Source organism: Peromyscus californicus, unplaced genomic scaffold, assembly GCF_007827085.1.
Source record: "Peromyscus californicus insignis strain IS unplaced genomic scaffold, ASM782708v3 Scaffold_9__1_contigs__length_137607984, whole genome shotgun sequence".
Lineage (NCBI taxonomy): Eukaryota > Metazoa > Chordata > Mammalia > Rodentia > Cricetidae > Peromyscus > Peromyscus californicus.
The window spans coordinates 22,984,293-23,008,425 of record NW_026294617.1 but is presented as its reverse complement, the minus strand read 5'-3'; the positions used below and the strand labels follow the sequence as shown (position 1 = coordinate 23,008,425).

Here is a 24,133-nt window from a genome sequence, read left to right as displayed (position 1 = left end):
TATTGTGTATTTATCACTTTGATCACTGGATTCTAGGGTCTAGAATAGTGTTCATTACATAGTTTAAGTTGATTGTGCACAGACCTGAAGAAAAGGAGCACTGCTCATAATTATCCTGGAGTGTCAACTCAGAATTCTTCCTGTTAAGAGAAGCTGGAGCCTAGGTCATCCTGCACTAGTCTCTGGCGAGTTGTCTGTCACTCAGCAAAAGAAGTGAGAGAAATTGGCAGCACCTTAGAAGGTTTCTAAGGGTCTAGCCAAAGCTCACTTGTTCTTCCCATAGGAGGATGACCAATTAGTAGAGAACATCCCTGCACCCTAGCCTGTGCTTCCAGTAACCATCTGTGTTAGTTGGTAACTACTTATTCGCCTGTCAACATACCATAACTAACAATATCTGAAGACAGTTCTGGAAGACTGCTACTGGCATCTAACAGGTAAGAAGTGAAGACTGCTACTAAATATCTAGATGTATCAAAGACAGCTACCTCCCTCCCCCTCAGGAAAGAGTACCCCTGCTAAGAGACCACTGGAGCTGAGACCAACACAATCTGAAAGTAATAAAAGAAATAATACAAGAAAATAATTATTCCCATCCAGTTGCATTTTCTTTATTTAAAATGATACTTTTTAATATTGCTACATAATCATTTTTGAAGATTCTTTTTTTACTTTTATTTAGAGCAGGTCTTCCCTAGACATGGATTTAAGGAGAGAAAGAGTGACATGATAAAAAAGTAGGGAATATGTCAATAAAGTTAGCTTTTCCAAGGAACCTGAAGTACATTTTGGGCAGTGCAGTCATCACATCCCATCACAGATATTGTAAATTCAGCAACTTTACTGAATAATAATGATGCATGAGCTACAGAATGTTTGTTAGACCAGGTTCTGTTTTGGTTCTTGTTGCTGTTGTCTGTTGTTGCATGGTTTTCCTCAAAGCAACGTTCCGAAATTGTGATCTCAGGGGCAAAAGAAGAAATGTAGTGACAAAGTGATAGAATTTTCTGAAGGTTCCTTACCTAGAATGAACCAAATTAATGTAATGACCAACAGTAGAAACAGAGGAAGGTTACCATGGAGCTGGAAAACAACCAACTCTTACCCAGGACCTGTTATGCACACAGCTCACATTATTTCACCTGATCCACTGAGCTGTCCTCTGAGGTAGCATTGCCCCCATTTTACTGAGGGAATCATGGAGGCTGTGGCATGCTTACCCTGATGAAGGTTAAAATGAAGGTCTTAGTATAGTGTCCAAGCCCTCTTCCAGAAAGTGATATTATGCACCTCTTTAATTCAACACATTTATTTTTTACATGCACACAAAACATGAGATACAATCACAGGCCCAGGAAAACAGTCTTAAACAGAACAGAATATCTTCCTAAATGGAACTTAATTGCACTTAAAAACAAAATGAAAAAAGTTGCTTAGCTTTTCATTCATTTCCTTCTCCCTGGGAACTGAGCCATTACCAAGCCATTCACCTAACGTGCACCAGCTGGTACGTGGTGCAAAGGGGTAGGTGGGAAATGACAATGGAACTCTTTATAAATAGTCTTTGCTATGTCGTATTGTTTTGAAAATGCTATAATGTTAAGGAGCAAGGTAAATTCTTTTACAATTCTTTTCTATAAAAACCAAACTATGTTACCAACACTCCTATTTCCATACACAAAGCTTAGAGGAAGTTCTGAGCTGAAAGAATAAGAATGAGCTCATTGGCTGGGCTTAACTAAGTCTGAATAATTATGGGAAACCATTGGAGAAGAGCATGAGAAAACACAGAAAGGTTTTGATCTTTAGCAAAACCAGAAAGCATGAATCCTTTTGTACAACCAGTTCATCAGAAGGGAGCAAGCTGCCTGAAAAGCAGTGCACGTGCTTAGAAATTTAAGTTTCCTGCTTTATTTGAGACAAGCAGTAGAAAACCATTAGGGCCAGATTATTTAGAGTTCTAGTCATCCTTAGGATTGCTACTGAATTCACTTGTCCATCTATTACCTAAAGGAGAGGAAGAAGTAAGGAGAAACAGTGATAGAAGACTGGTTTTGAAGAAGTGTGAAAGGACTCTCAGAAAATGTAAATTTCCAACACAGAGTTATAGGAAGGAGTAAGCCATGTTTGTATCTGCTGAAAAAATGTCGCTGGGGACGGGGAAGTGAACTATGGAAAGTACTGGAAGTGAGATCCTGCTTGGAGTGTTAAAAGAAAACCAGACTGGCTTGGTACAGTTTCCTAAGACAGGAAGCACCTTACTGTAGCTGGGAAAGGAAAGCTGAGGAAGGTCACATGGAGCCAGAGCCACAGTGGGGATGGAGAGAGACAGAATACCAGAATAACACATCCCAACATATGTTACTAAGTGACGACTCCTGTAGTTGTTATGGAGTCAGGAGGACCAGTTAGCTTACTGTGCCAGGGTTCAGGTGGTAAGGGATTCCTGAGTTCTAAACTTACTTCACAATCACAGTGCTTAGGACCAGAAATAGATGCCAAGCAGGATGTGAAAGCAAGGGAGGAATAAAGAAAGACTGAGATGTTTGGACTGAACAATTGGCAGAATGAACTGCATTTACTGAGAAGAGAAAGACTTCTGGAGGAGCAGATTTTGTGAGGAAATTCAAAAGTTCAGTTTTTGATGTGTTAGTTTTGAGATGTCTAATTAGCATGTAAGTGCAGATGTCCAGTTGAAAATTGAACAGAAAAATCTGGACTTCAGGACAGTGATAGGGCTATAAGTATAAAACTGGAACATCCTAAAGCAGTGGTGCTCAGCATATGGGTCACGACCCCTTTAAAGTCACATATCAGATATTTACATTATGCTTCATAACATTAGCAAAATTATGGCCATGAAGTAGCAATGAAATAATTTTACGGATGGGGGGTCACCACAGCATGAGGAGCTAATATTAAATGGTCATAGCATTAGTAAGGTTGAAAACCACTGTTCTAAGGGATAGGTGCTTTTAAAGCCTTACAATTGGATAAAAAATACAGAGAAGGATGAGGTTAAGACTGAGCCTGAGCCTAGTGTCTCTCCAACCATTTACATTTAGAAAGTTGAAATTAATACAGCAGAAGAATAAAAAGTAGGGTGGTGTGAGGAGAGCTGAGAAGTCAAAGAACATGCCTCCACAAAGAATAAATGATGAACAATACCAATGTTGTTAGATAAAGAGAACAATAAGGCTGCAATACATAGATTGTATTGGATACCCAAAGAGTCATTTGTCCCTAGTCCATTGAGTCCAGTGGAGCAGATAGAAGTGGAAAAACCAGCACCAACTCTATCAAGATTGTCTATCAGGAAGAACATCAGAGATGAGACTAGAGTTGAAAGAAGAAGAGTTAAGGGAACTTATTTTATATTGATTTTTAATGTGAAATACTACAGATAATGATTGTTTTCCTCTAAACATAAATCCAGAATTTCACCAGTTGATTTAACCAAACTTTCTTGCATGAACTGGTTTTCCAACATGGGTGAACACTCAGGATAAATTCATTTTATCCATTAATGCACTCATTCATCCAGTTCTTATTGGAAGCCTCTGATAAAACAGAATAGTGATTACACTGAAGACAGAGCTAACACAATACAGGCATGATTCCTGTTTTTACCAAGCCTACAGTCTGTTATGGGATAATGACAGGAAATAAAACAAAGTTCCATTAGCCATGAAACAGGAGCACAGGGACTTAGATGGCACTGGTCCTTATCAGGAAGTAAGAATTCACCCTCCATTCAATTAGGTCTCTTTGGAAGGTCAGAGGAGTGACTCGGAACTAAGCAATGAGATGAGTGGAGAGAGTCCTTCCTTACCTCGAAGGAAAAGAACAATTGAAGGGTCCGAACTCATTGAGGTTCTAGCATCATGGAGACAAAGGATATTCAAAACAATAAACTGAAGAAGGCCTAGAAATAGAGAAGGAGCCAGGAGGTAAGGGATGGAGTCCTAATGAGGAATATTATGTATTTAGCAGATGCAGACAGTTTTCTGCTTTTATGTGAGCCTCTGTCAAACTCTATTTTTACATAGGCCTCTGGCAAACTCTTCTACCCTTATTGCCCATTTTGTCTGAAATACTCATTCCCCAGTTTTCACAAAACTGATTTATTACTGTCCTTCCGGTTTTACTTTCAGTTCCCTGAAAGTCTAGTCTATGTCAAGTCCTCACTACTCTTTTCACAGTTTACCTTTCAAAATATCATCATCACAGCACGTTGTGTATGACTTACTGTCTTTGCTGTCTTCCCCATCAAATTTACATAGTGCTCAACAGATATTTCTGGAGTTTTTAAACAGTATTAAGTAAATGCTATAAAATACAGGTTGAGATAAACTTGTTTATTTATGTTGTTTGTTTGTTTGTGAGGTTGTGGGTTTGTTTGTCATTGTTCTCACTCACTTCCTGAGTGCTGATATAACAAATGTGTATCACCATGTCTAGATTATGAAGTTATGGGGGTTGAACCCAGGGCTTCGTTTAGCAAAACAAAATACTCTACCACTTAAGCTACATTCCCAGCACTAGATAAATTTTAACTTGATGAATAGGTAAATAAGCCTATATTCCTACCTTCCATGGAATCTTTTACCAAATGTTATAGATTATAGATGATAGACAGACAGACAGAAAGATAGATGTTTATCTTTATCATCTAGGAAATACTTATAAAATTTATCCATATGTATCTTAATAGATTAGGAAGATTTTTAGTATCTATTTATGCTGTGAAATATCTAGGTCAAGCAAGTTTGGTAAGGTCTAAGATCATCTCTGAGATCCAGTGGTAACACCGACATCTAGTGGTTATTATTCTAAGTTTGGTTAGCTGTCTCAATCTTTCAGAGGATAAAGCTATTTTTAAAATTTTAAAGTGTTATATAACTAATAGTTCACACATTGCAGATATTGATAGTAAATTAGAAAAAATACAATTGAATTGGGGGTATTAGCAAAATAAATATTCTATAAAGAAATATGAAGCATAATTCAAGGATGTAAAGCAGCCCAAGGTTGGTAGAGCATGGAACTCTCTCGAGCCCATTGTATTTTCTGTGGAATGCTAGATCTATGAGGAGTTCAAAAATGAGCACAGCATAGCTTCCAAGTCAAAAAAACATTCTCCATTTCCATTCCCCCTACCCATTCTTTTAATTCCATATATTTAATTCAACCACATTTTGCAGCAGCTGGCAGGACATTATTTAACTGATTAGTTTATTGTTTGTATCTCCCTCTGAAGCATAAGTTCCATAGTGGAAAGAATTTTTACACAATCTATGTGTTTCTCTTAATAATATTTCTATAATTAAAAAAGAATACATGGCCTATATTGAAAACATCATGAAATATTTGTGATTCAATAAAATGAATCTGGAAATGATAAGTTAGACAAAAACTGAACAAAAGTACCTACCCTATTTGTGGTTATAATGACAAATATTTAGAATGTGGTTAGGGATTATGTTGGTTTAGTGAAATGGTGCTTGCAGGTTCTCCTGCAAGATCCATGACTTCATTAGTCTTGGATAATCAGCTAAGTTTCTAGTAGGAGACATGGTTTCCCTCTTGTTGAGTGGGTCTTAAGTCAAATTAGAGAGCTGTTGGTTACTGTCAAGGTTTGTGTGCCACTACTGTACACTTAGAGTTATCATGTCATGTTGGTCATTGTTTCAGTTCATAGGCATCATAGCTGGGTAGGGCTGTGGGTTGCTTCCCTCCTTTAGAAACTTGCATGGTACCTTCTGGTGCCATGGAAAGTAGTCCTCAGAGAGGAGGCATTCATCTTAATTGCAGCTGAGGAGCCTCTGCATCTGAAGTGCATGGTGTCTTCAGCAATGGGGACTACCTTACACCTCTAGGGGACAATCGAGGGCAATAGTAATAGCCTCAATGTTTTAACAATGTCTGTGACAACACTAATCAACAACTCAAAAGAGGGCATCTCATGCCTGCTTTCAGGGTTTTGTTAGATGGTCTTTGACTCTCAGAGAGAGCACTTTCAAGCCAGGTGAGAAAATTTCAATTAAACTGTATTTGAATATTTACACATAGAGTTACCCACCATCAAGGAAATATCTTCTTGCAATAAACTGAGACTATTAGAGAAAACCATAATCAATCAAAATGCAGGGTTGGGCAGCCCAGTCCCAATGAATACATCTACAAAACCATAACTGCGCCTAAAGCTCGGGAAACATTGAAGAAGAGGAGGCAGAAAAATTATAAGAGCTGGGAGATCATGGAGTTTGCTGAGAGATTATGTCTCCTAGGACTGTCAGAAGTATCATCTATTAAGTCCCACCAGCATAAACTAAACAAGGACAACAATAGACATGACAAGGTGGATGGGGTAAAGACCACAAGGCCTCAACCCTACACAAAGAAATACAGAAAACTAAGGAATGCTGAGAGTGAGAGAAATAGTCTTCCCCAGGGAAGATCACACAAATTAGTCATCTAAAACCAAATGGTCAACCTTATAATATACATGTGAGTAACATTACATAGACAGAATAGGTTATATTTAGGAATATGTATGTATATATATTTACATATATGAGTGTGGCAATAATTAATGAAAAAAGAAGCCATGAGTTTGAAAGAGCATGGATGGGTCATTGGGTGTTTGGAAGGTAGAAAAGGAAGGGGGCAATGATATAATTATAATCTCAAAAATAAAGGAAATAATAAAAAAAGAAGGAAAAATACATACCCTTAGAGTTCCTGGGACCATTAGTATGCCCAGGTGCATTGTGATTTATAAAGAAAATCATTATAGCCTTTCCACAATATTATTCCTCCTGCCCAGTCTCTTTAGAGTATAAAAGCAGTGTTCTATGGAATGCACCCTGGAGAAACTCTGATCTGACCTGTGATTTTTAAGACTAAATTCATCCACTGTGGTACTCAAATTTAAAATTAACATACTAAGTAACACTTAGAATACACTATAGTGAAAACACAAGTAACAAATGGTAACTTTGATACTGAGTGAAGCGAAACAGAGAGGAAAAGATACCTACTCCAGTGAATGGCTTATAATAGACTACATCCAAATAATATGCATCTCATACCTTTTCTTTTTGACCTCAAGGATTATCCAAATGGAAGTTTGAATTACATTGGAAATAAAAGATAGACTTGTCATGCGGAGAAATAAAGTTGAATAGAATCAGAAGGAAAAATAATTGCTCTTTCATCAGGGAAACCATGGTCATGATACAAAAGAAAGACAAATCATTTCATTTCATTTAAAGCAGCAAAATTTCCGTATAAAATTTTAGGGATGATGATTACAAAAGTATTTAATGGAAGACCATGACCTCTAACATCTCAATCCCATTTTACCTTAGCCGAGCCCTTTCTGTTTTAATCCATTCTTATTTTAGTAGCTGCATGGGGAATAGAGAGAATCCTTTCTGAAAATTGATTGCATGGTATTGTCATCACAGCATGCTTGTCATCTTTCGTGGGGAGAACAGGTCATTCACACTTTGTTAAATCCTTAGAAACACAGAGAAATTCAGCATAGAACTAAGGTGGTACTATCCATTACAAGATAGAACTAGAGTCTGCACAGCAAAATTAAATTGCCTGTCATCTTTTCACATGCTGAGCTAGTCACAGACTTTCCCTTACTCTTAGAAGGACTGTATATTTAACACTCTTTTTTAAAATGAAAATTATTTCAAAGTAATTACAAAAACAAAAGACTGCAGAAATTTATGAGATATATCTGCTTCATTTTCAGGGATCATAATTCCCTCATCTTAACCCACAAATCTTTCCTGGAAACAGATTAACCAAAATCCGTTCAATTTCTTCCTAGTACTTGCTCTATCGACAAGTGTGTGGCAATGTGTTCTCATGGAGCAGACAAGATTGCTAGATTAGATTTCAGAACACCTCTATTGAAGCCCTAGGTCATCTACTAACTGGTTGCTTTGACTGTCCAATTCCTGTAGCCTCTTTGACCTGTATCCTCATCTATTAAATGTGGATTGTAACTCTGGCCCCATATGCCTCTCAGGATTGTAAAATAACAGCTATAAAAGCTTCCTTTGAAACTGTCTAAAGTTCTTTGGTGATGAGAGGGTAGACAGAGCTAGAAACCTGTTGTAAAAGAGAACATTGGATTTCCTGCAAAGGATTAGATAAAACCTAAATAATGATGCCACCATTGGCTACTTCAATCATCTGTAAGCATTTATAAGAGAAGCTAAAATAGGAAATTAATATCCTACCTGAATAGTACCTTGGAACATTAAATAAACAGCCAATACTAGTTAATTATCTTTATGTCACCAAATTATTGACAATTATTACTAGTAATATCAAGATATTTGTCTAAAGATGATCAAATATGAAAGACAAATAATCATCATCTGACTGGTAAAACTCAATAGTTAAGTTAGAATAAAAGTTTTTGGACTCAAAATGACTACAAATTGGGATGCACTCACTAAAATTATGTGTCATCTTGATTGGAATGATAGATGCCCTGATTGCTAGTAAACATAACTTTGGGTGTGTTCTTGAAAGTGTCTCAAGAAGAGATTGATATCTGAATTAGTTAGTGGGGAGACAATTGCTGTCACCTGTGGAGATAGGCATCATCCAATCCACCAAGGGCCAAAACAGCCCCAAAAGGTAGCAAAACATGAACTGGGACATCCATTTTGTTTTGTGTTAGGGTTTCAACTTAGTATTCCTGGTCCTTGGGACTTACACCATTGGTATCACTGGTGTACAGTCTTGGGTTACAGCTAAATCAGTGGTTTCCAGCTTGCAAAGGACTTTGCTGCCTAGTCCTATGGATCCAGCCTTGTACTAAATCATTTCTGTTAACCTATACATTTGAAGGGGATTGGTGTTTGTGTATGTGTGACATTTGCATGTGTATATGTTTGTACATATGCACATGTATATGTGCATGTAGAGGCCAGAGATCAGTGTCAAGTGTCTTCCTTTCTTGCTGCCCATCTTATTTTTGAAAGATGGTCACTCTCTGAACTTGGAGTTCACTGACTCAGCATGACTATCTGACCAGCAACCCCCAGGGACCTTCTGCCCCTGTCTCCCCAGCACTGGTATTGCAGGTGTGCATCACTACATCTAGCTTTAAGTCTATACATTTTAATCTGCACCTGGATCTATATAAACAGATCCCAGTGATTGTGTTTCTGTGAAGAAACCTGGCTAATGCAAGACCAAATACTATTTTTTCCCTGACTGGATCTTGTTTTAGTCACCTTGCTGTTTTTATGAAAATAGATCTTATCACCTAATATCACCTCTTCTCCTTTCATACTAATCTAATGTAAAGGAGATATTATTCATTTCTTACAATTTGGTACACATTTGAGGATATTTGCTTTTTTTTACTCTGCCTATATTTTGTTAGATCATGACTGTTGACCTTAGCCTTCTGCAGTTATGCTACTTCATAGAATTTCATATGTTGCCTCCTGAGGCACTCTTCCTTTACCACATTCACACCTGGGAGCCCATCATGGAGGGTGCTTTCTATGAGATGTCATGAATTTTATGGTAATCTGCTCTTTCCTTCAACTGGCACATATGCAATGTCCCTGGCATGTTGGTTCTTTTCACAAGGATACAGTAGAAAGAGGATAGTCACCTCACATTTTCTCAATTTTTTCAAGAGATACAGAGTTCTAGGTGAGAGTGAATGTGCTTAAGAATGAGGACATAAATGAACCTGCAATGGAGACAAAGATGCAAAGATAGTCACAAGGTTGCTTCTGGTGAGCATGTCGTGGTTATACTTGATAGGAGAGAGGCAGCTATTGGCAGTGCTAATGTCACCACCATTAATCCCAATCCATCACACAACTGAAAAGTAATAGCAAGAGTAATATTGTATATGTACTTGGTAATGTTTTCCTTTTTAGATTTTATCTGTGTGTGTGTGTGTGTGTGTGTGTGTGTGTGTGTGTATACACATTTCTGGGTGACTATGAAGGTCAGAAGAAAGTGTCAGATCCCTAGGATCTGGAGTTACAGGCAGTTTTGAACTGCAAAACTTGAGTATTAGATAGAACTGAACTCTAACCCTCTGATAAAGCAGTAAGGACTCTTAACTGCTAAGCCATCTCTTCCTCCCTCAGATGTTTTCTTATCCTTCACAAAGAATTAAAAAAGGCATCCATTTAAAGTTCTTGCTAAATTTAGTGATAATAATCTAAGTTAACATTTTTTTAAACAATGCATTTACTGTGCAAAAGGAGCTCCAAAACTTGGTTCTATGGACCTCTGTTCCTCCACACACACTCCCACAGTCCTTTCTACTGTAAGTATTAATTCTGAAGATCCCTGTTGATACAGAACTAGCTATGTCAATGACCTTCAGCTTTGACCAAGAGCTGAGATAGCCTTTTGTTCTGTGCAGTAGGAGGAAGGTGTCTGGGGCATGATACATGGAGGGTGGCTGTAACTCCACCTGCCCTTGAAGACAAGGAACAATTAGAAAAGCCACCAGGATGCCCCTCAGGGCCAGGGCCATACCAACTCTGTGAATCCCATCAGAAGATGAACAGATCAATCTTTGGGCCCTCAGGTACCTTTCATATAGAAGAGTGGAGGGCTTTCTTCCTCTAAAATATAACCATTGATGTATTAAAAGCTCAGTGAGTTTAGTCACTTTTTATCTTTCCCTTTAAATCTGAATGATTGTACTGGGCTTTTAAGGTCTGTGCCAACTAACTAGGGCATTTTAGTAATCTATTTTTAATATGTACCAACTTCTGTTCTTTTTAGTTCTGCCTTAAGACATACTTTTATCTTCACTGGTATGCAGAGATCATCAAAAAATATAAGTTCTCTATTACATGACAACTCATAATGAGTCTTAATGAAGCCGGGGAACAGCTGTTTAAAACTCCCGTTGAATAGCTTCCTAAGCAACATTCACTTATGATAGTCTTTCTGCAGCAACATTGCCTGAGTCTCAGAACTCACCATACATATAATGAGAAGGGTGAGCGTGAGATTTTCCTCTGGTTTCATTAGATATTTTCTTTTAATCAGAATGCTAATACACCATTATGAATTAGTGCATTCTGAGCCATCAACTCAGTGTCTTTCACCTTTTTAATTATATTTCTTCATAGAGCAGAAAAGAGAGTAAATGTTACTATGCAAATTTTCAGAAGAGTTCATGTCCTGGATGAAAATGAGAAGGGGAGAGAGAACACAGAATAAACTTATTTTTTAATTATATTGGAAACATGTTGTAACTGCGAAATGTGGGAAATTAAACTAAGCCCAGAAGATTTCAAGGGGGATGCACAATCTGAAATTTAAAGAATTTTAGCTTCACTATGTAGGTTAATATGTGTGAGGAACAACTAAAACACACTCCAATATGAACCTAATCTCATCCTTTATTCATTTACACTTTCAAATAGACTTGTCTAACTCACTTAATTTTTCACTCTACATGTCAAGAGCCTAAAAAGAAAAATTAATAGTTGTAATAGTTTCACAATCTCATTAATCTGCATGGTCCTCATTACTTCAGAAAGCCAGGGTTTCTATAGATGAAACCTCCCACTCTGATTCATTTTCTAATCTCTAGGTGAAGCCATGCCTTCTGTCTCTGGTAGGTAGAATGTAAATGATCCAACCAGAAATGAGCTTCCTCCTAGCATTAGGTAGAGCCTTTCATGGAGCAGATACTGGTGATTTGTTAAATGACTGAAAAATATCTTTAGCCACAGTATTTGGAAAATTTAAGTTCTTCGCATAGTTCTTAAGTTATCCTTATGATTGCTTCTGTCATTATGTGGAGTTTAATTAGTCAAGCAGAGAGGATTCCAGTGGATTTTCCATGGAGTGCAATCACAGTGACACTGTGTGCTACTTAGATATTTATGAGGCTGTCTCATGAGAATCTGCTGTTCATTCACAGTGATGACATGTTGTATTTCTATCATCTTTACTATTTCATTTCACTATGTTTCTAAAAGTTTCCTGGCAGCATATTCCAAGATAAAGGCCTACTCATGTTTATGAAAAGTAGGTATTTTGTTTTTGAGCATAAGAAATAGTGTGTGTTTTCTTCTTTTTTGAAAAATAATATAAATATAAATAGAACAAGGAATAGATGTCCAGTATCTACTTTTGTGGGACTAGAGGACACATGAGTCAAGTCATTGGTAAATGTAAATCAGGTAGTATCTGAATAAAGTTGGCAAAAGAGAATAGTGAATGTAAAAACTCAGTACAGGAGTAGTACACAGAGCATGAGGAGTACACGGTGCAGGAAGAATACACGAAGAAGGAGTACACAGAACAGGAGGAGTACACAGTGCAGGAGGAGTACACAGTGCAGGAGGAGTACACAGTACAGGAGGAGTAAACGGTGCAGGAGGAGTACACGGAGGAGGAGTACACAGTGCAGGAGGAGTACACAGTGCAGGAGGAGTACATGGTGCAGAAGGAGTACACAGTGCAGGAGGAGTACATGGAACAGGAGTACACAGTGCAGGAGGAGTATACTGTGCAGGAGCACATGGAGAAGGAGGAGTACACAGTGCAAGAGGAGTACACAGTGCAGGAGGAGTACACCAAACAGGAGGAGTACACGGAACAGGAGGAGTACACAGTGTAGGAGGAGTGCACAGAGCAGGAAGAGTAAACGGAGCAGGAGGAGTACACAGTGCAAGAGGAGTACACAGTGCAGGAGGAGTACACAGTGTAGGAAGAGTACACAGTGTAGGAGGAGTACACAGTGTAGGAAGAGTACACAGTGTAGGAGGAGTACACAGAGCAGGAAGAGTAAACGGTGCAGGAGGAGTACACAGAGCAGGAAGAGTACACAGTGCTGGAGGAGTACACGGAACAGGAGGAGTACACAGAGCAGGAGGAGTACACGGTGCAGGAGGAGTACACAGTGCAGGAGGAGTATACGGTGCAGGAAGAGTACACAGAGCAGGAGGTGTACACGGAACAGGAGGAGTACACGGAACAGGAGGAGTACACAGTGCAGGAGGAGTACACAGTGCAGGAGGAGTACACAGTGCAGGAGGAGTGCACAGAGCAGGAGGAGTACACAGTGCAGGAGGAGTACACAGTGCAGGAGGAGTACACAGTGCAGGAGGAGTACACAGAGCAGGAGGTGTACACGGAACAGGAGGAGTACACGGAACAGGAGGAGTACACAGTGCAGGAGGAGTGCACAGAGCAGGAGGAGTACACGGTGCAGGAGGAGTACACAGAGCAGGAGGTGTACACAGAGCAGGAGGAGTACACAGTGCAGGAGGAGTACACAGTGCAGGAGGAGTACACAGAGCAGGAGGAGTACACAGAGCAGGAGGAGTACACAGTGCAGGAGGAGTATATGGTGCAGGAGGAGTACACAGAACAGGAGGAGTACACAGTGCAGGAGGAGTGCACAGAGCAGGAGGAGTGCACAGAGCAGGAGGAGTACACAGTGCAGGAGGAGTATACGGTGCAGGAGGAGTACACAGAGCCGGAGGAGTACACAGTGCAGGAGGAGTACACGGTGCAGGAGGAGTACACGGAGAAGGAGGAGTACACAGAGCAGGAGGAGTACACAGTGCAGGAGGAGTACACAGAGCAGGAGGTGTACACGGAACAGGAGGAGTACACAGTGCAGGAGGAGTGCACAGAGCAGGAGGAGTACACAGTGCAGGAGGAGTATACGGTGCAGGAGGAGTACACAGAGCCGGAGGAGTACACAGAGCAGGAGGAGTACACAGTGCAGGAGGAGTATACGGTGCAGGAGGAGTACACAGAGCCGGAGGAGTACACGGAGCAGGAGGAGTACACAGTGCAGGAGGAGTACACAGAGCGTGCTATAGCCACAGGCTTCAGAGAAATCATCAGAGCCCAATTCTCCCAAACAGGAACAGAACTTTGGAATAAAATGAACAATCTCTCCCTTGCAGAAATGGCACACATCTGGTAGCAAGACATTTTCCTGAGCTAATTTAGCATTGCCTTCAGAAGGAGGGAGTAGAAAATTAAGCAAGCTCTCTCTCCATTTTCCCCTCCTCACAACACACACTCGCACTCATACACACATACTCACACACACACACACACACACACACACACACACACACACACACACACACCACATGCATTTGAAGCAAGCAGATTAGTTCTGAAGTGACCTACAAGGGAGAGATTGGTGGGAGATTCTTCACAATACTAAGCTCTATGGATAAATGCTAACAAATCCACTAACACATTATTTTAGATCTTAGGGCAAATAGTTAGAAAAAAAATTCTTGAAGAACTGGAGAGTGCCACAAAAGCACTAATCAGACTTCTGAGAGTGGAGCGGTGTGTCTCTGAGAGCGGTGTGTCTCTGACTCAGACCTGCTCTTGGGACTCTTTTCCTCCTGTTAGATTGCCTTGTCCAGCCTGGATATGAGGGCTTTGGCCTTGTCTTACAGTATCTTGTTTTGTCATGTTTGGTTGTTGTCTCTTAGAGACCTGCTCTTTTCTAAAGGGAAATCGAGGTGGAGTGGATCTGGGAGAGAGAAAAGGGGACACCGAGAGAAGTGGAGAGAGGAGAAACTGTGGTTGGGGTGTATTGTATAAGAGAATAATCTATTTTCAATAAAAAAATGAACTGGAGAGAGAATATGCTAAGCTTTGTGGGTCTCGTTGTATCTCTATAGCTACTATATTCATCTCCTTCCTGTTTCTGATGATTTTTAAATGTAAAACAAATATATAAGCTGTACAAATAGAGGCCTTGGTCTATGTTAAAAATACTGATTACAATATGCTAACCTAAGGCTAGAGTATTTATTTATTTCACCAGATAAAATAGCCTGGGAAATGGAAATGGCTAGGTAAGGAAGAATTAGCTGCATTTGAAGATTGACAGTATGGTCTAGAGGGAAGAATCAATGGTCAAGAGGACCCAAGTTCAGCTCCTAGCACCCACACTGGGCAGCTCACAAGGATCTAAAGCCCCCCCCCCCCCACCTTCACAGACAGTACACACACACACACACACACACACACACACACACACACACACACAATATTTTTCAAAATATTTAAAAGATGACCAATAAAAGGATATTAATAGATGTTTCTACACAATTGCATTACCCAAAACAGAAAGAGAACAGAAAAATGATTGTCAAAAGAATTTTTCTTTATTACCATTCTATTTAAATAAAAATAAAACTTTTATCGAAAGTGGAAAAATACATGTTACAAATGAACAGTACAGCTTAACTTATTTTAAAAGTTTTATTCAGTCTGATTATCCTTTGTTTTATATCTAGTATCCACTTATGAGTGAGTACATACTATGTTTGTCTTTCTGAGTCTGGGTTACTTCACTGAAGATATTTTCTAGTTCTATCCATTTGCCTGCAAATTTCATGCTTTCATTGTATTTTTACTGCTGAGTAGTACTCCATTGTGTATATGTACCACATTTTCTTTATCCATTTTTTGGTTGAGGGGTATCTAGGTTGTTTCCAGGTTCTGGCTGTTATGAATAATGGTCCTCTGAAAATAGTTGAGCAAGTGTCCATGTGGTATGATTGAGCATCCCTTGGGTATATGCCTAAGAGTGGTATCATGGAGTCTTGAGGTAGATTGATTTCCAATTTTCTAAGAAGTCTCAAGACTGATTTCCAAAGTGTTTGTACAAGTTTGCACTTCCGCCAACAGTGGAGGAGTGTTCCCCTTGCTCCACCTCCTCTCCAACATAAGCTGTTAACAGTGTTTTTTATATTATCCATTGTGACAGTTGTAAGATGGTATCTCAGAGTCATTTTGATTTGCATTTCCCTGATGACTAAGGATGTTAGGCAATTCTTAAATGTCTTTTGGCCATTTGAGATTCTTCTGTTGAGAATTCTCTGTTTAGATCTGTAGCCCATTTTTAATTGGAATTTTTGGTATTTTGATGTCTAGTTTCTTGAGTTCTTTATATATTTTGGAGATCAGCCCTCTGTCAGATGAGGGATTGGTGGAGATCTTTTCCCATTTTGTAGGCTGTCCTTTTGTTTTATTTACCATGTCCTTTGCCTTAGAGAAGCTTCTCAGTTTCAGAAAGTCTCATTTATTAATTGTTGCTCTCAGTGTTTGTGCTACTAGCATTATATTTAGGAAGTGGTCTTCTGTGCCAATGTGTTCTAGGTTACTTCCTACTTCCTCTTCTATCAGGTTCAGTGTAACTGGATTTATAATGAGGTCTCTGATCCACTGGGACTTAAATTTTGTGCTAGGCGATAGATATGGCTTGGTCCTGCCTTAACTGAATGTACCAGGCTTTGCTGATTCCCATGGGAGGCCTTACCCTTTTGGAGGAGGGGATAGGGATTGGGCCAAGCATGGGGGGTGGCTGGGAGGGAAGAGGAGGAGAGAAGAGAAGGGGATCTGTGGTTGGTATGTAAAATGAATACAAAATTAAATTTAAAAAGTTTTATTCAGAGCCGGGCGGTGGTGGCGCACGCCTTTAATCCCAGCACTCGGGAGGCAGAGCCAGGCGGATCTCTGTGAGTTCAAGGCCAGCCTGGTCTACAGCGCAAGATCCAGGAAAGGCGCAAAGCTACACAGAGAAACCCTGTCTCGAAAAACAAAAAAAAAAAAAAAAAAAAGTTTTATTCAGATAAAATGCAGGAACAAGTGTGTAGAAATTAAATGAAGTAACCACTGTCATAAAACAAGATCATAGTAGATACATGTAAACAAACTCCAGTGTACCCTCTACCAGAGAAGAAAAGTTTCTTTCCCCTTTTCTACTCCATTACTGTCCCCTAGAGTACAGCCTGCACATTTCAAGTTTTCACAGATATTATTAGTTTAACTAGTTAATATATCTCAGTGGTGAAGAGTGTGTAAGAGCACTTATTGCTCATCTAGAGGACCTGGTTAAATTCCCAGCACTCACATGGTGGCTCAAAACCACCTATAACTCTAGTTCCAAAGGATCCAAAATTCCCTTTTGATGTCCACAGGTTCATGTACACATGGAACTCATACACACATTCAGGCACTCACATATATCATAAAGTAAATAATTGGGTTTTTTTTAAAGAATACAGGCAGGCACAATTTAGAATAGAAAAGAGAAGCTAAACTTACCATGGGATTGGATGCCATTTTGAAGACAGCAGGCACCTATGAAAACTTTGTGAAAAGACACAAAAGGTAAACAATTAATAAAAATAAGAATTAATTAGAATAATAAAGATTAAAAATGTGGAAAAGTAAAAGATATGCCAGATTTGTATAGCTAAAGTATGTAACAAAAATGATGAGTTATATACAGAACCAAACATATAGAAAACATGTTTGGAAACAAATAAGATTTTAAACTTACAATTTCAAAGATTTACTCCCTTTTTCTATAAACAAGCAACTAAATGATTGAAAACACACAAAAAAAGGCACACATATTTGTTAGACACCAAAAACAGTGAAAAAATTTTTCATTTATCAGAATGAGATGTCAATTCACTTAAACTGAAAGAAAAAGTAAGAATAGCCTCGGACTCCTCCATCACAGCGTTCAACAGTAAAATCAAGTGTAGCAATTAAATCTTCAAAGAGATTGACAGAATGTGATCTGAAAATTAAATCACCACCCATGCTACTGTTCAAATGTAAAGTTAACATATGAAATTAAAAGTGTTAGTTGCTTTAGTCATCGGCGAGATCAAATACCTGACCAGAAGGAGTTAAAGGGAGGAGAAGTTTATTTGGGGGTCACATTGTAAGGGGCTAGGGTCCATAATGGAGGGAGTTCTCATAATGGCCAGAGCTTGTGCCTAAGACTTTTCATTTCTCCAGGAACAAGGAAAGAAATGGAGGACAGGAAACGGGACTGACACATGAACCTCTAAAGGTCCACTGATATCCACTTCTTCCAGCTGAGCCTCACCTTCTAAAACTTCCCAAACAAGTAAGACAGCACCACCATCTGAGGACCAAATGCTCCAACACCGAGCCTACAGAGGACATTTCACATCAGAACCCAAATACTGAATGCGAGCATTTTCACACCTTTTGAAGGAAACATTAAGAAGCAACTTCCACTAACTGAGGGGTGAAGGGACAAACAATGGCCGGAGATCTCTGTTGAAGAGTAAACCTATTTAAATGTAAATCTAAAACTAGAAAATGTAAGGATTATTATTACAGAAAAGAATATAATGCAATAAATCCTTTTGTGGAAAATCTTTAATCAGCAAAAGCTGAAAGGAAAAGAGAAAATGAATTAGAAGCTAATATAAATGTAATTTCCCATTTTGTAGTTTGGAGTACCAAAACCATGAGACGCCTGTAAAAGACTATTCAATGTTGTATTATTTGTAATGCAGAATATTACCAGCAACATAAGTGAGGAGAAACAGGAAATCCATAAATAAACTAAAGTATATCTTCACAAGAAAATACTATGTGCACTATAAATTGATGAGGAACAACCTTTAAGATACAATGTTAAGAAGAACAAAAGAAAGTTCAAGACCAGTCCACAGAAGTCATTATCATGGTGAGGAAAAGAGATACATGATAGAAAATAGATATAGCTATAGAGATAGATGATAGATGATTATCAAAAATAGATGATAAATAGATAGATGATAGATGATGATTCAAAGATGATAGATGATTAATAACTAGATGTATAGGTAGATATAAAAATGATAGAGATAGACAGATGATAGATAGATAGATAGTAGGTAGATAGATAGATGATAGATAGATAGATAGAGAGAGAGAGAGAGACAGAGACAGAGACAGAGAGAGACAGATAGACAGATAGAAGATAGACAGGTAGATTATAGATTGGTAGATAGACGATACATAGATGATTGATAGATGATAGGTATATAATAGAAACAGTTTCAGAAAATTATACATGAAGTTAAGACAGTGGCATACAATTCTACAATACAAAATTGTCTTTGTGAAGGACATACAAACAACTAGATTATTGATATACGATAAATACATATTTTCAACATATGCCTCTTTGTGTTTTGTGAAATTTACTCATTGTACATGAAGTGTCTAGGCAGAAAAATGAATAAAATAATTTTGTTAGTCAAACATCATGGCAGACACTTTATGTTTTTAACTGATTTTTATTAGGTATTTTCTTTGAGAAAGAACTCAAAGGAAATAAATACAGTGGTTATCCCTGGATATAAAAGATTCAGGTTTCCAGATCTGGTGAAATTATGTGGTAGAAATAAGGAAGTGTGAGACAATACAGGTGTCCATATTAGATCAACATGATTAAGATCAAGTAAAAACATGAGACAAAAATAAGTAAAAAATTGAAAACATGTCTTAAGCATTTTAAATAAGGATAGATAAATGAATAACCCAATTTGACATTTTATTCAATTTCTAGGTAAGTAGCTGAGCAGATTGAGACAAACCAAATATGTGGTAGGTTCCATTGGTAGCTAACATAAGACCCCTTTCTGCTCTTCTATGGTATATCCTGGGAAATTATGAGGGAAACCATAAATGACAATATGATCTCAAATAGACAAGGTCAAAGGCAAGTTTATTTCAATGTGTTGACTGTACTTCTCCACATTAATATGAAACATATTTATGGAGTGCAGAACTCCACCTATCCTTCCAGATTTTGATGAATAAATAAATTTGATCAAAATTTTATTTTGATCAATAAATATATTTGCATTGTATATTTGCATTGAGGCTTTTTATTTAAATGGAAAGCTCCATACATCTGGAAGAAACAATAAATAGAATTGAATACTAAGAGCTGTTATCTTGGTAATTAAGATTTAATTCTGGTTTGTTAGAAATTGCTATAGATATGTAGGCCCATTGCACATCCACTGGGCTAGAGGTTTTTTTGACTGACCGACTGACTTTTGGAGAGTGTGAGGATTGAATCCAGACCTTGTATCTACTAGATGAGTGATCTATGCCTGAGCTGTAGCTCTGTCCCTTCAAGGCAGGTACTGGACTTGAGGATTTATGAAGTTTGGGGAATAACTGAAACCCCTCTATGCAATGAAAAGTGTTGTTAAAAAAGTTGATCTTTGTGTAGTTATATAAAACTAAATATGAAAAGAGTAGAGTTGTAAAAAAAACAAAACCAAACAAACAAACAAAAATAAAAACCAAACTGCCTCTGTTCATAGAGACTGGGAAATACTACTTATTTAACTAAAGAATGGCCTTGGTTTGAGTTGGTCTTGATTCTTCAACTTACACTAAGTCTTTGTTCACAATTTTTTGTTCTGCCTTGATCTATGTTAGTGTGTCATTTTCTTGTACTAGAGAATGTATTGCTTTAAAACTTCCCTTTTAAAGAGATAATTGCTTATATCTCACTTCAGATTCTGGTTTTTATCAGTTTTATCTTCAAGATGACTTTGGTTTCTTTCTTCTCTCAAAAATAGCTGCTATGGTGACCTATGCTGGCTTTTCTTCAACGCTGTGACCTTGTGTCCTTCCTAGTCTAGGTAGAACATTCTTCAGTACTAGCCCTTATCACTTAACGAAGTGCTTCTTACTTATTCTTCCTTGAACAGGGAGAAGGGAGCTGTTTGATCCTGGGTCCAGACCGAAACATACTTCTTACAGGGAGGAATCATGGATTCCATCAGACTTCTGGGTGGTAAACAAACTATAACCGATCTACAGTCATTGTGATTATTATTGCTTTAGGAGTTATAATTATCTGCTCTTAAAATCTTCTATTGAAATAGCTGTATATGTTTCCTAGTTGTCTATTCTATCCTATACATAGACCAATCCTAGCCAAGAATGTAACATATTTTTGCTATGAAATGTCTAATCTAAAATTAGCATTTCTATAAAGTATTCATTAGATGGACTATACAATGGTAAAATATTTAGGAAGCATAACTAGGAAACTCATTTTAATATTTTTATTATCAATAACTCTCTACCATTGCAATTTTATTTAAGAGTGGTAAAATGGAAATTCGGGATGTGTATAGAAAACTCCACATTAAGTGCAGTTATTAAGTTACCTCAATTCAACCTGCACTTCAGAAAACACATCATGGAAATTACTCTTTCCATCTTCCCATCTTCTAGCTACAGGGCACAGTGGTGAGGTTTTTTTTTTTAAAAGAATGAAACATGTTCAGGCCTGGTTCTAATTTAAAATATCTTCTCATATTTAAAATGAGTAAATTACTTCTGGGATGAAAATATTGAATGATTCCTGAATAGCAAGTTCAGTCTTTGTGGTAACTTCTTAATATAAATCACACATTTTAATGTGTGAGCTTACATTTCCATGTTTTCTTTCATTCATCTTTGCTTGTTTTATAAAGCATCTGACAAGAATTTAGTGGCAATGGTTTATCTTAGTATAAGTTATAGAAATGGTCATTTTTACAAAGTTGAAGCTTAGAGTGGGCCTAAGTTATATATATATATATATATATATGAAATTACAAGTATTTACGTACAGAATAATTATATTCTGAAATCAAAATATTTTGGATTCAAACAGAATTGTCTGAATACCTGCAAAAAGGAATAAAAATACAACAAAAATAACCTTTCAGCTTCTGTAAAGAAAATATATCTTATGTAACTTTGGTTATAAAACTGTATTCTCCTGGGCTACCAAGTGAGTTCCAGGAAAAGGCGCAAAGCTACACAGAGAAACCCTGTCTCGAAAAACCAAAAAAAAAAAAACAAAACCTGTATTCTGTTCTAAACAGCATTTTTTGTTTGTTTGTTTGTTTATTTCTATGTGTCTAAATGTTTTGTTTCCATGGATGAAGTATATTATATGTGTGCAGTGACAGTAGGGGAAGAAGTGGGCATAGGATCCCTTGGAACTGGACTTACAGATGATTGCAAACCAACGTGTGGATACTGGGAACGATGGACCCCTGCATGAGCAGCTAGGGGTCTTAACTGCTGAGCTATCTCCCCCATCCATAAATTCTATCCATTCTAGACAGCATCATTTACATTCATCCTGTCATATAAACAGCATCTTGTACACAGTAGGTAGAATATTTTGTAAATACAATTAGATATAAATCATTTGAGTCATAGAGTAATGATAAAGGCAAAGTGGAAACAATCAACTATTTCCCTGTTCTGATGCCAGCTGTGATAACCTCAAGTGCATTATCAACAGCAGAGAACAGAAAGAAAAATGACAAGTACAAAAGCATTGCTGTAAACAATCCATAGGTGGCCCAAAGACAACTACGTATAGTTATAACACATTAAGAAGAATCCGGTTAATCAGAAAGTTTTAAAATAACATACTATTTGCTTTTGTGTTACATGATCAAAATACCTACCATGAAGAAAGAGGATTTCTTTGAGCTCATGGTTTCAGAAGGCTCAGCCCATCATGGTAGGGAAGCATGAAAGAGCAGCTTACATTGTAGAGAGCAGAAAATGGAGAGAGGGGACAGAAAGAGATCAGGTCAATGTGCAGCCCCAAGGGCACGCCTCTGTGCATTATGACTCCTTATGATTTCATCTCTACTCATCACTCCCTAATAATGCCATAGGATATTGAGTACATCATTATTTAATGTATTAAGTCAGAGCTCTCATGATCTAATTGTCCCTGGAAATGTCCTCTCAGACACAGCCGGGGATGGGCTGTACTGTTCTATATAACATCTCTTAATCCTATCAAGTTAACAACAAAGCTAACCATCATAAAAGGGTAAATACAATAGTAGCCATTTCAGTGACTGGGAAACATCCTAAAGTTTACTATGTATGGTGAAAAATGATTACAGATAATTCATGAGACAATATGAAGACAATTTCTATTGTAACAGAAGTATTCATAGGTTAAAGGGAGGAGGACAAAAGTCAGACAAATGAATGCTGCTGAGGAAATAAAGAATTCAGTACTGTAAGGATTCTATAATTTCATCATAGATACTATAAAATAGACATGTATGGGACACCAGCTTATATCTCAGACATTTTATAAGAAGGACTTACATATTAGGAACAGTGCTTAAAAAAATAAAGATTTAACAAGAAAACATCAGGAATGCTTCCAACTGTTGGTGTCAGTTTTGTTAATAGCCAGTGGGAAAATTAGACTGAACAAGAAACTTCTTCTAATGCAACATCATCATCAAAACAATGGAGATATTGCCATCATCAAAGCCTTAGGAGGCATTGATAACTCTGCCTGCTTCCTGTATCCTCTTCATTGTGTTTCCTGTGCTCCCTGATGTGAGCTGTTCTTCTATGCTTTCCATGAAAAATCCAAAGAAGTCCAGTGTTAAACTAGGTTGCCTTTATGTCACTGCACAACATGAAAGTAGGCTTTTAAATCATCATCCTTGTGGAAAGGAATATGTTAGGCCATATGATCCCCTTTAAATACAATTTTCTCATCATAGAGATTTGACTATACCAAATTCAAAGATGTGAAGATTACAGTAACTGTCCAAGAAAATATTTTGTGGTTGATATATTATGCACCCCAATAAACTTACCTGAAGGTCACAGAAAAGAACAGCCACTATATTAAGCATAGAGGTTAGGCAGTGGTAGTACATGCCTTTAATTCTAGCATTCCAGAGGCAGAGATCCATCCAGACCTCTGTGAGTTCAAAGCCACACTGGAAACAGCCAGGCATGGTGACACATGCCTTTAATCCAAGGAAGTGATGCCAGGAAGCAGAAAGGTATATAAGGCATGAGGACCTGGAAATAGAGGCTTTTAAGCTTTTAGGCTTTTAGCAGCAGTTCAGGTGAGATCCATTCAGATGAGGACTCAGAGGCTTTCAGTCTGAGGAAACAGGACTGGCTGAGAAGCTGGCCAGGTGAGGTTGGCTGTGGCTTGTTCTGTCTCTCTGATCTTTCAGGATTTACCCCAATACCTGGTCCCGGGTTTTTTATTAATAAGACCATTTAAGATTTGTGCTACAAAATTTGATTAGTATAGTATGCCAAGGTGAATTAGGTGAATACAAATCCTTTTTCCTAAGTAGAATTGGACATGTCCATTTCAGCTGTTAATCTTGAAGTTATCCTGTCCACTAATGTCTACTAAGTCTGGTAGATAGCACCAAACATGAGCAGTTCCTCAGTTTGAGGGTTGAAACATCTGTCCTGCCTC

General features: G+C 37.9%; 1 long non-coding RNA gene across 1 annotated transcript; it reads right to left on the bottom strand.

Moving 5' to 3' along the window:
• Positions 1-767: 767 nt before the first annotated feature.
• On the bottom strand, positions 768-22,416 carry LOC128105425 (uncharacterized). Its single transcript, XR_008216328.1, has 3 exons — positions 22,338-22,416; positions 17,131-17,175; positions 768-1,022 (listed from the first exon to the last, which is right to left on the bottom strand). It is a non-coding gene; the product is annotated as an uncharacterized LOC128105425 (long non-coding RNA).
• Positions 22,417-24,133: the final 1,717 nt, after the last annotated feature.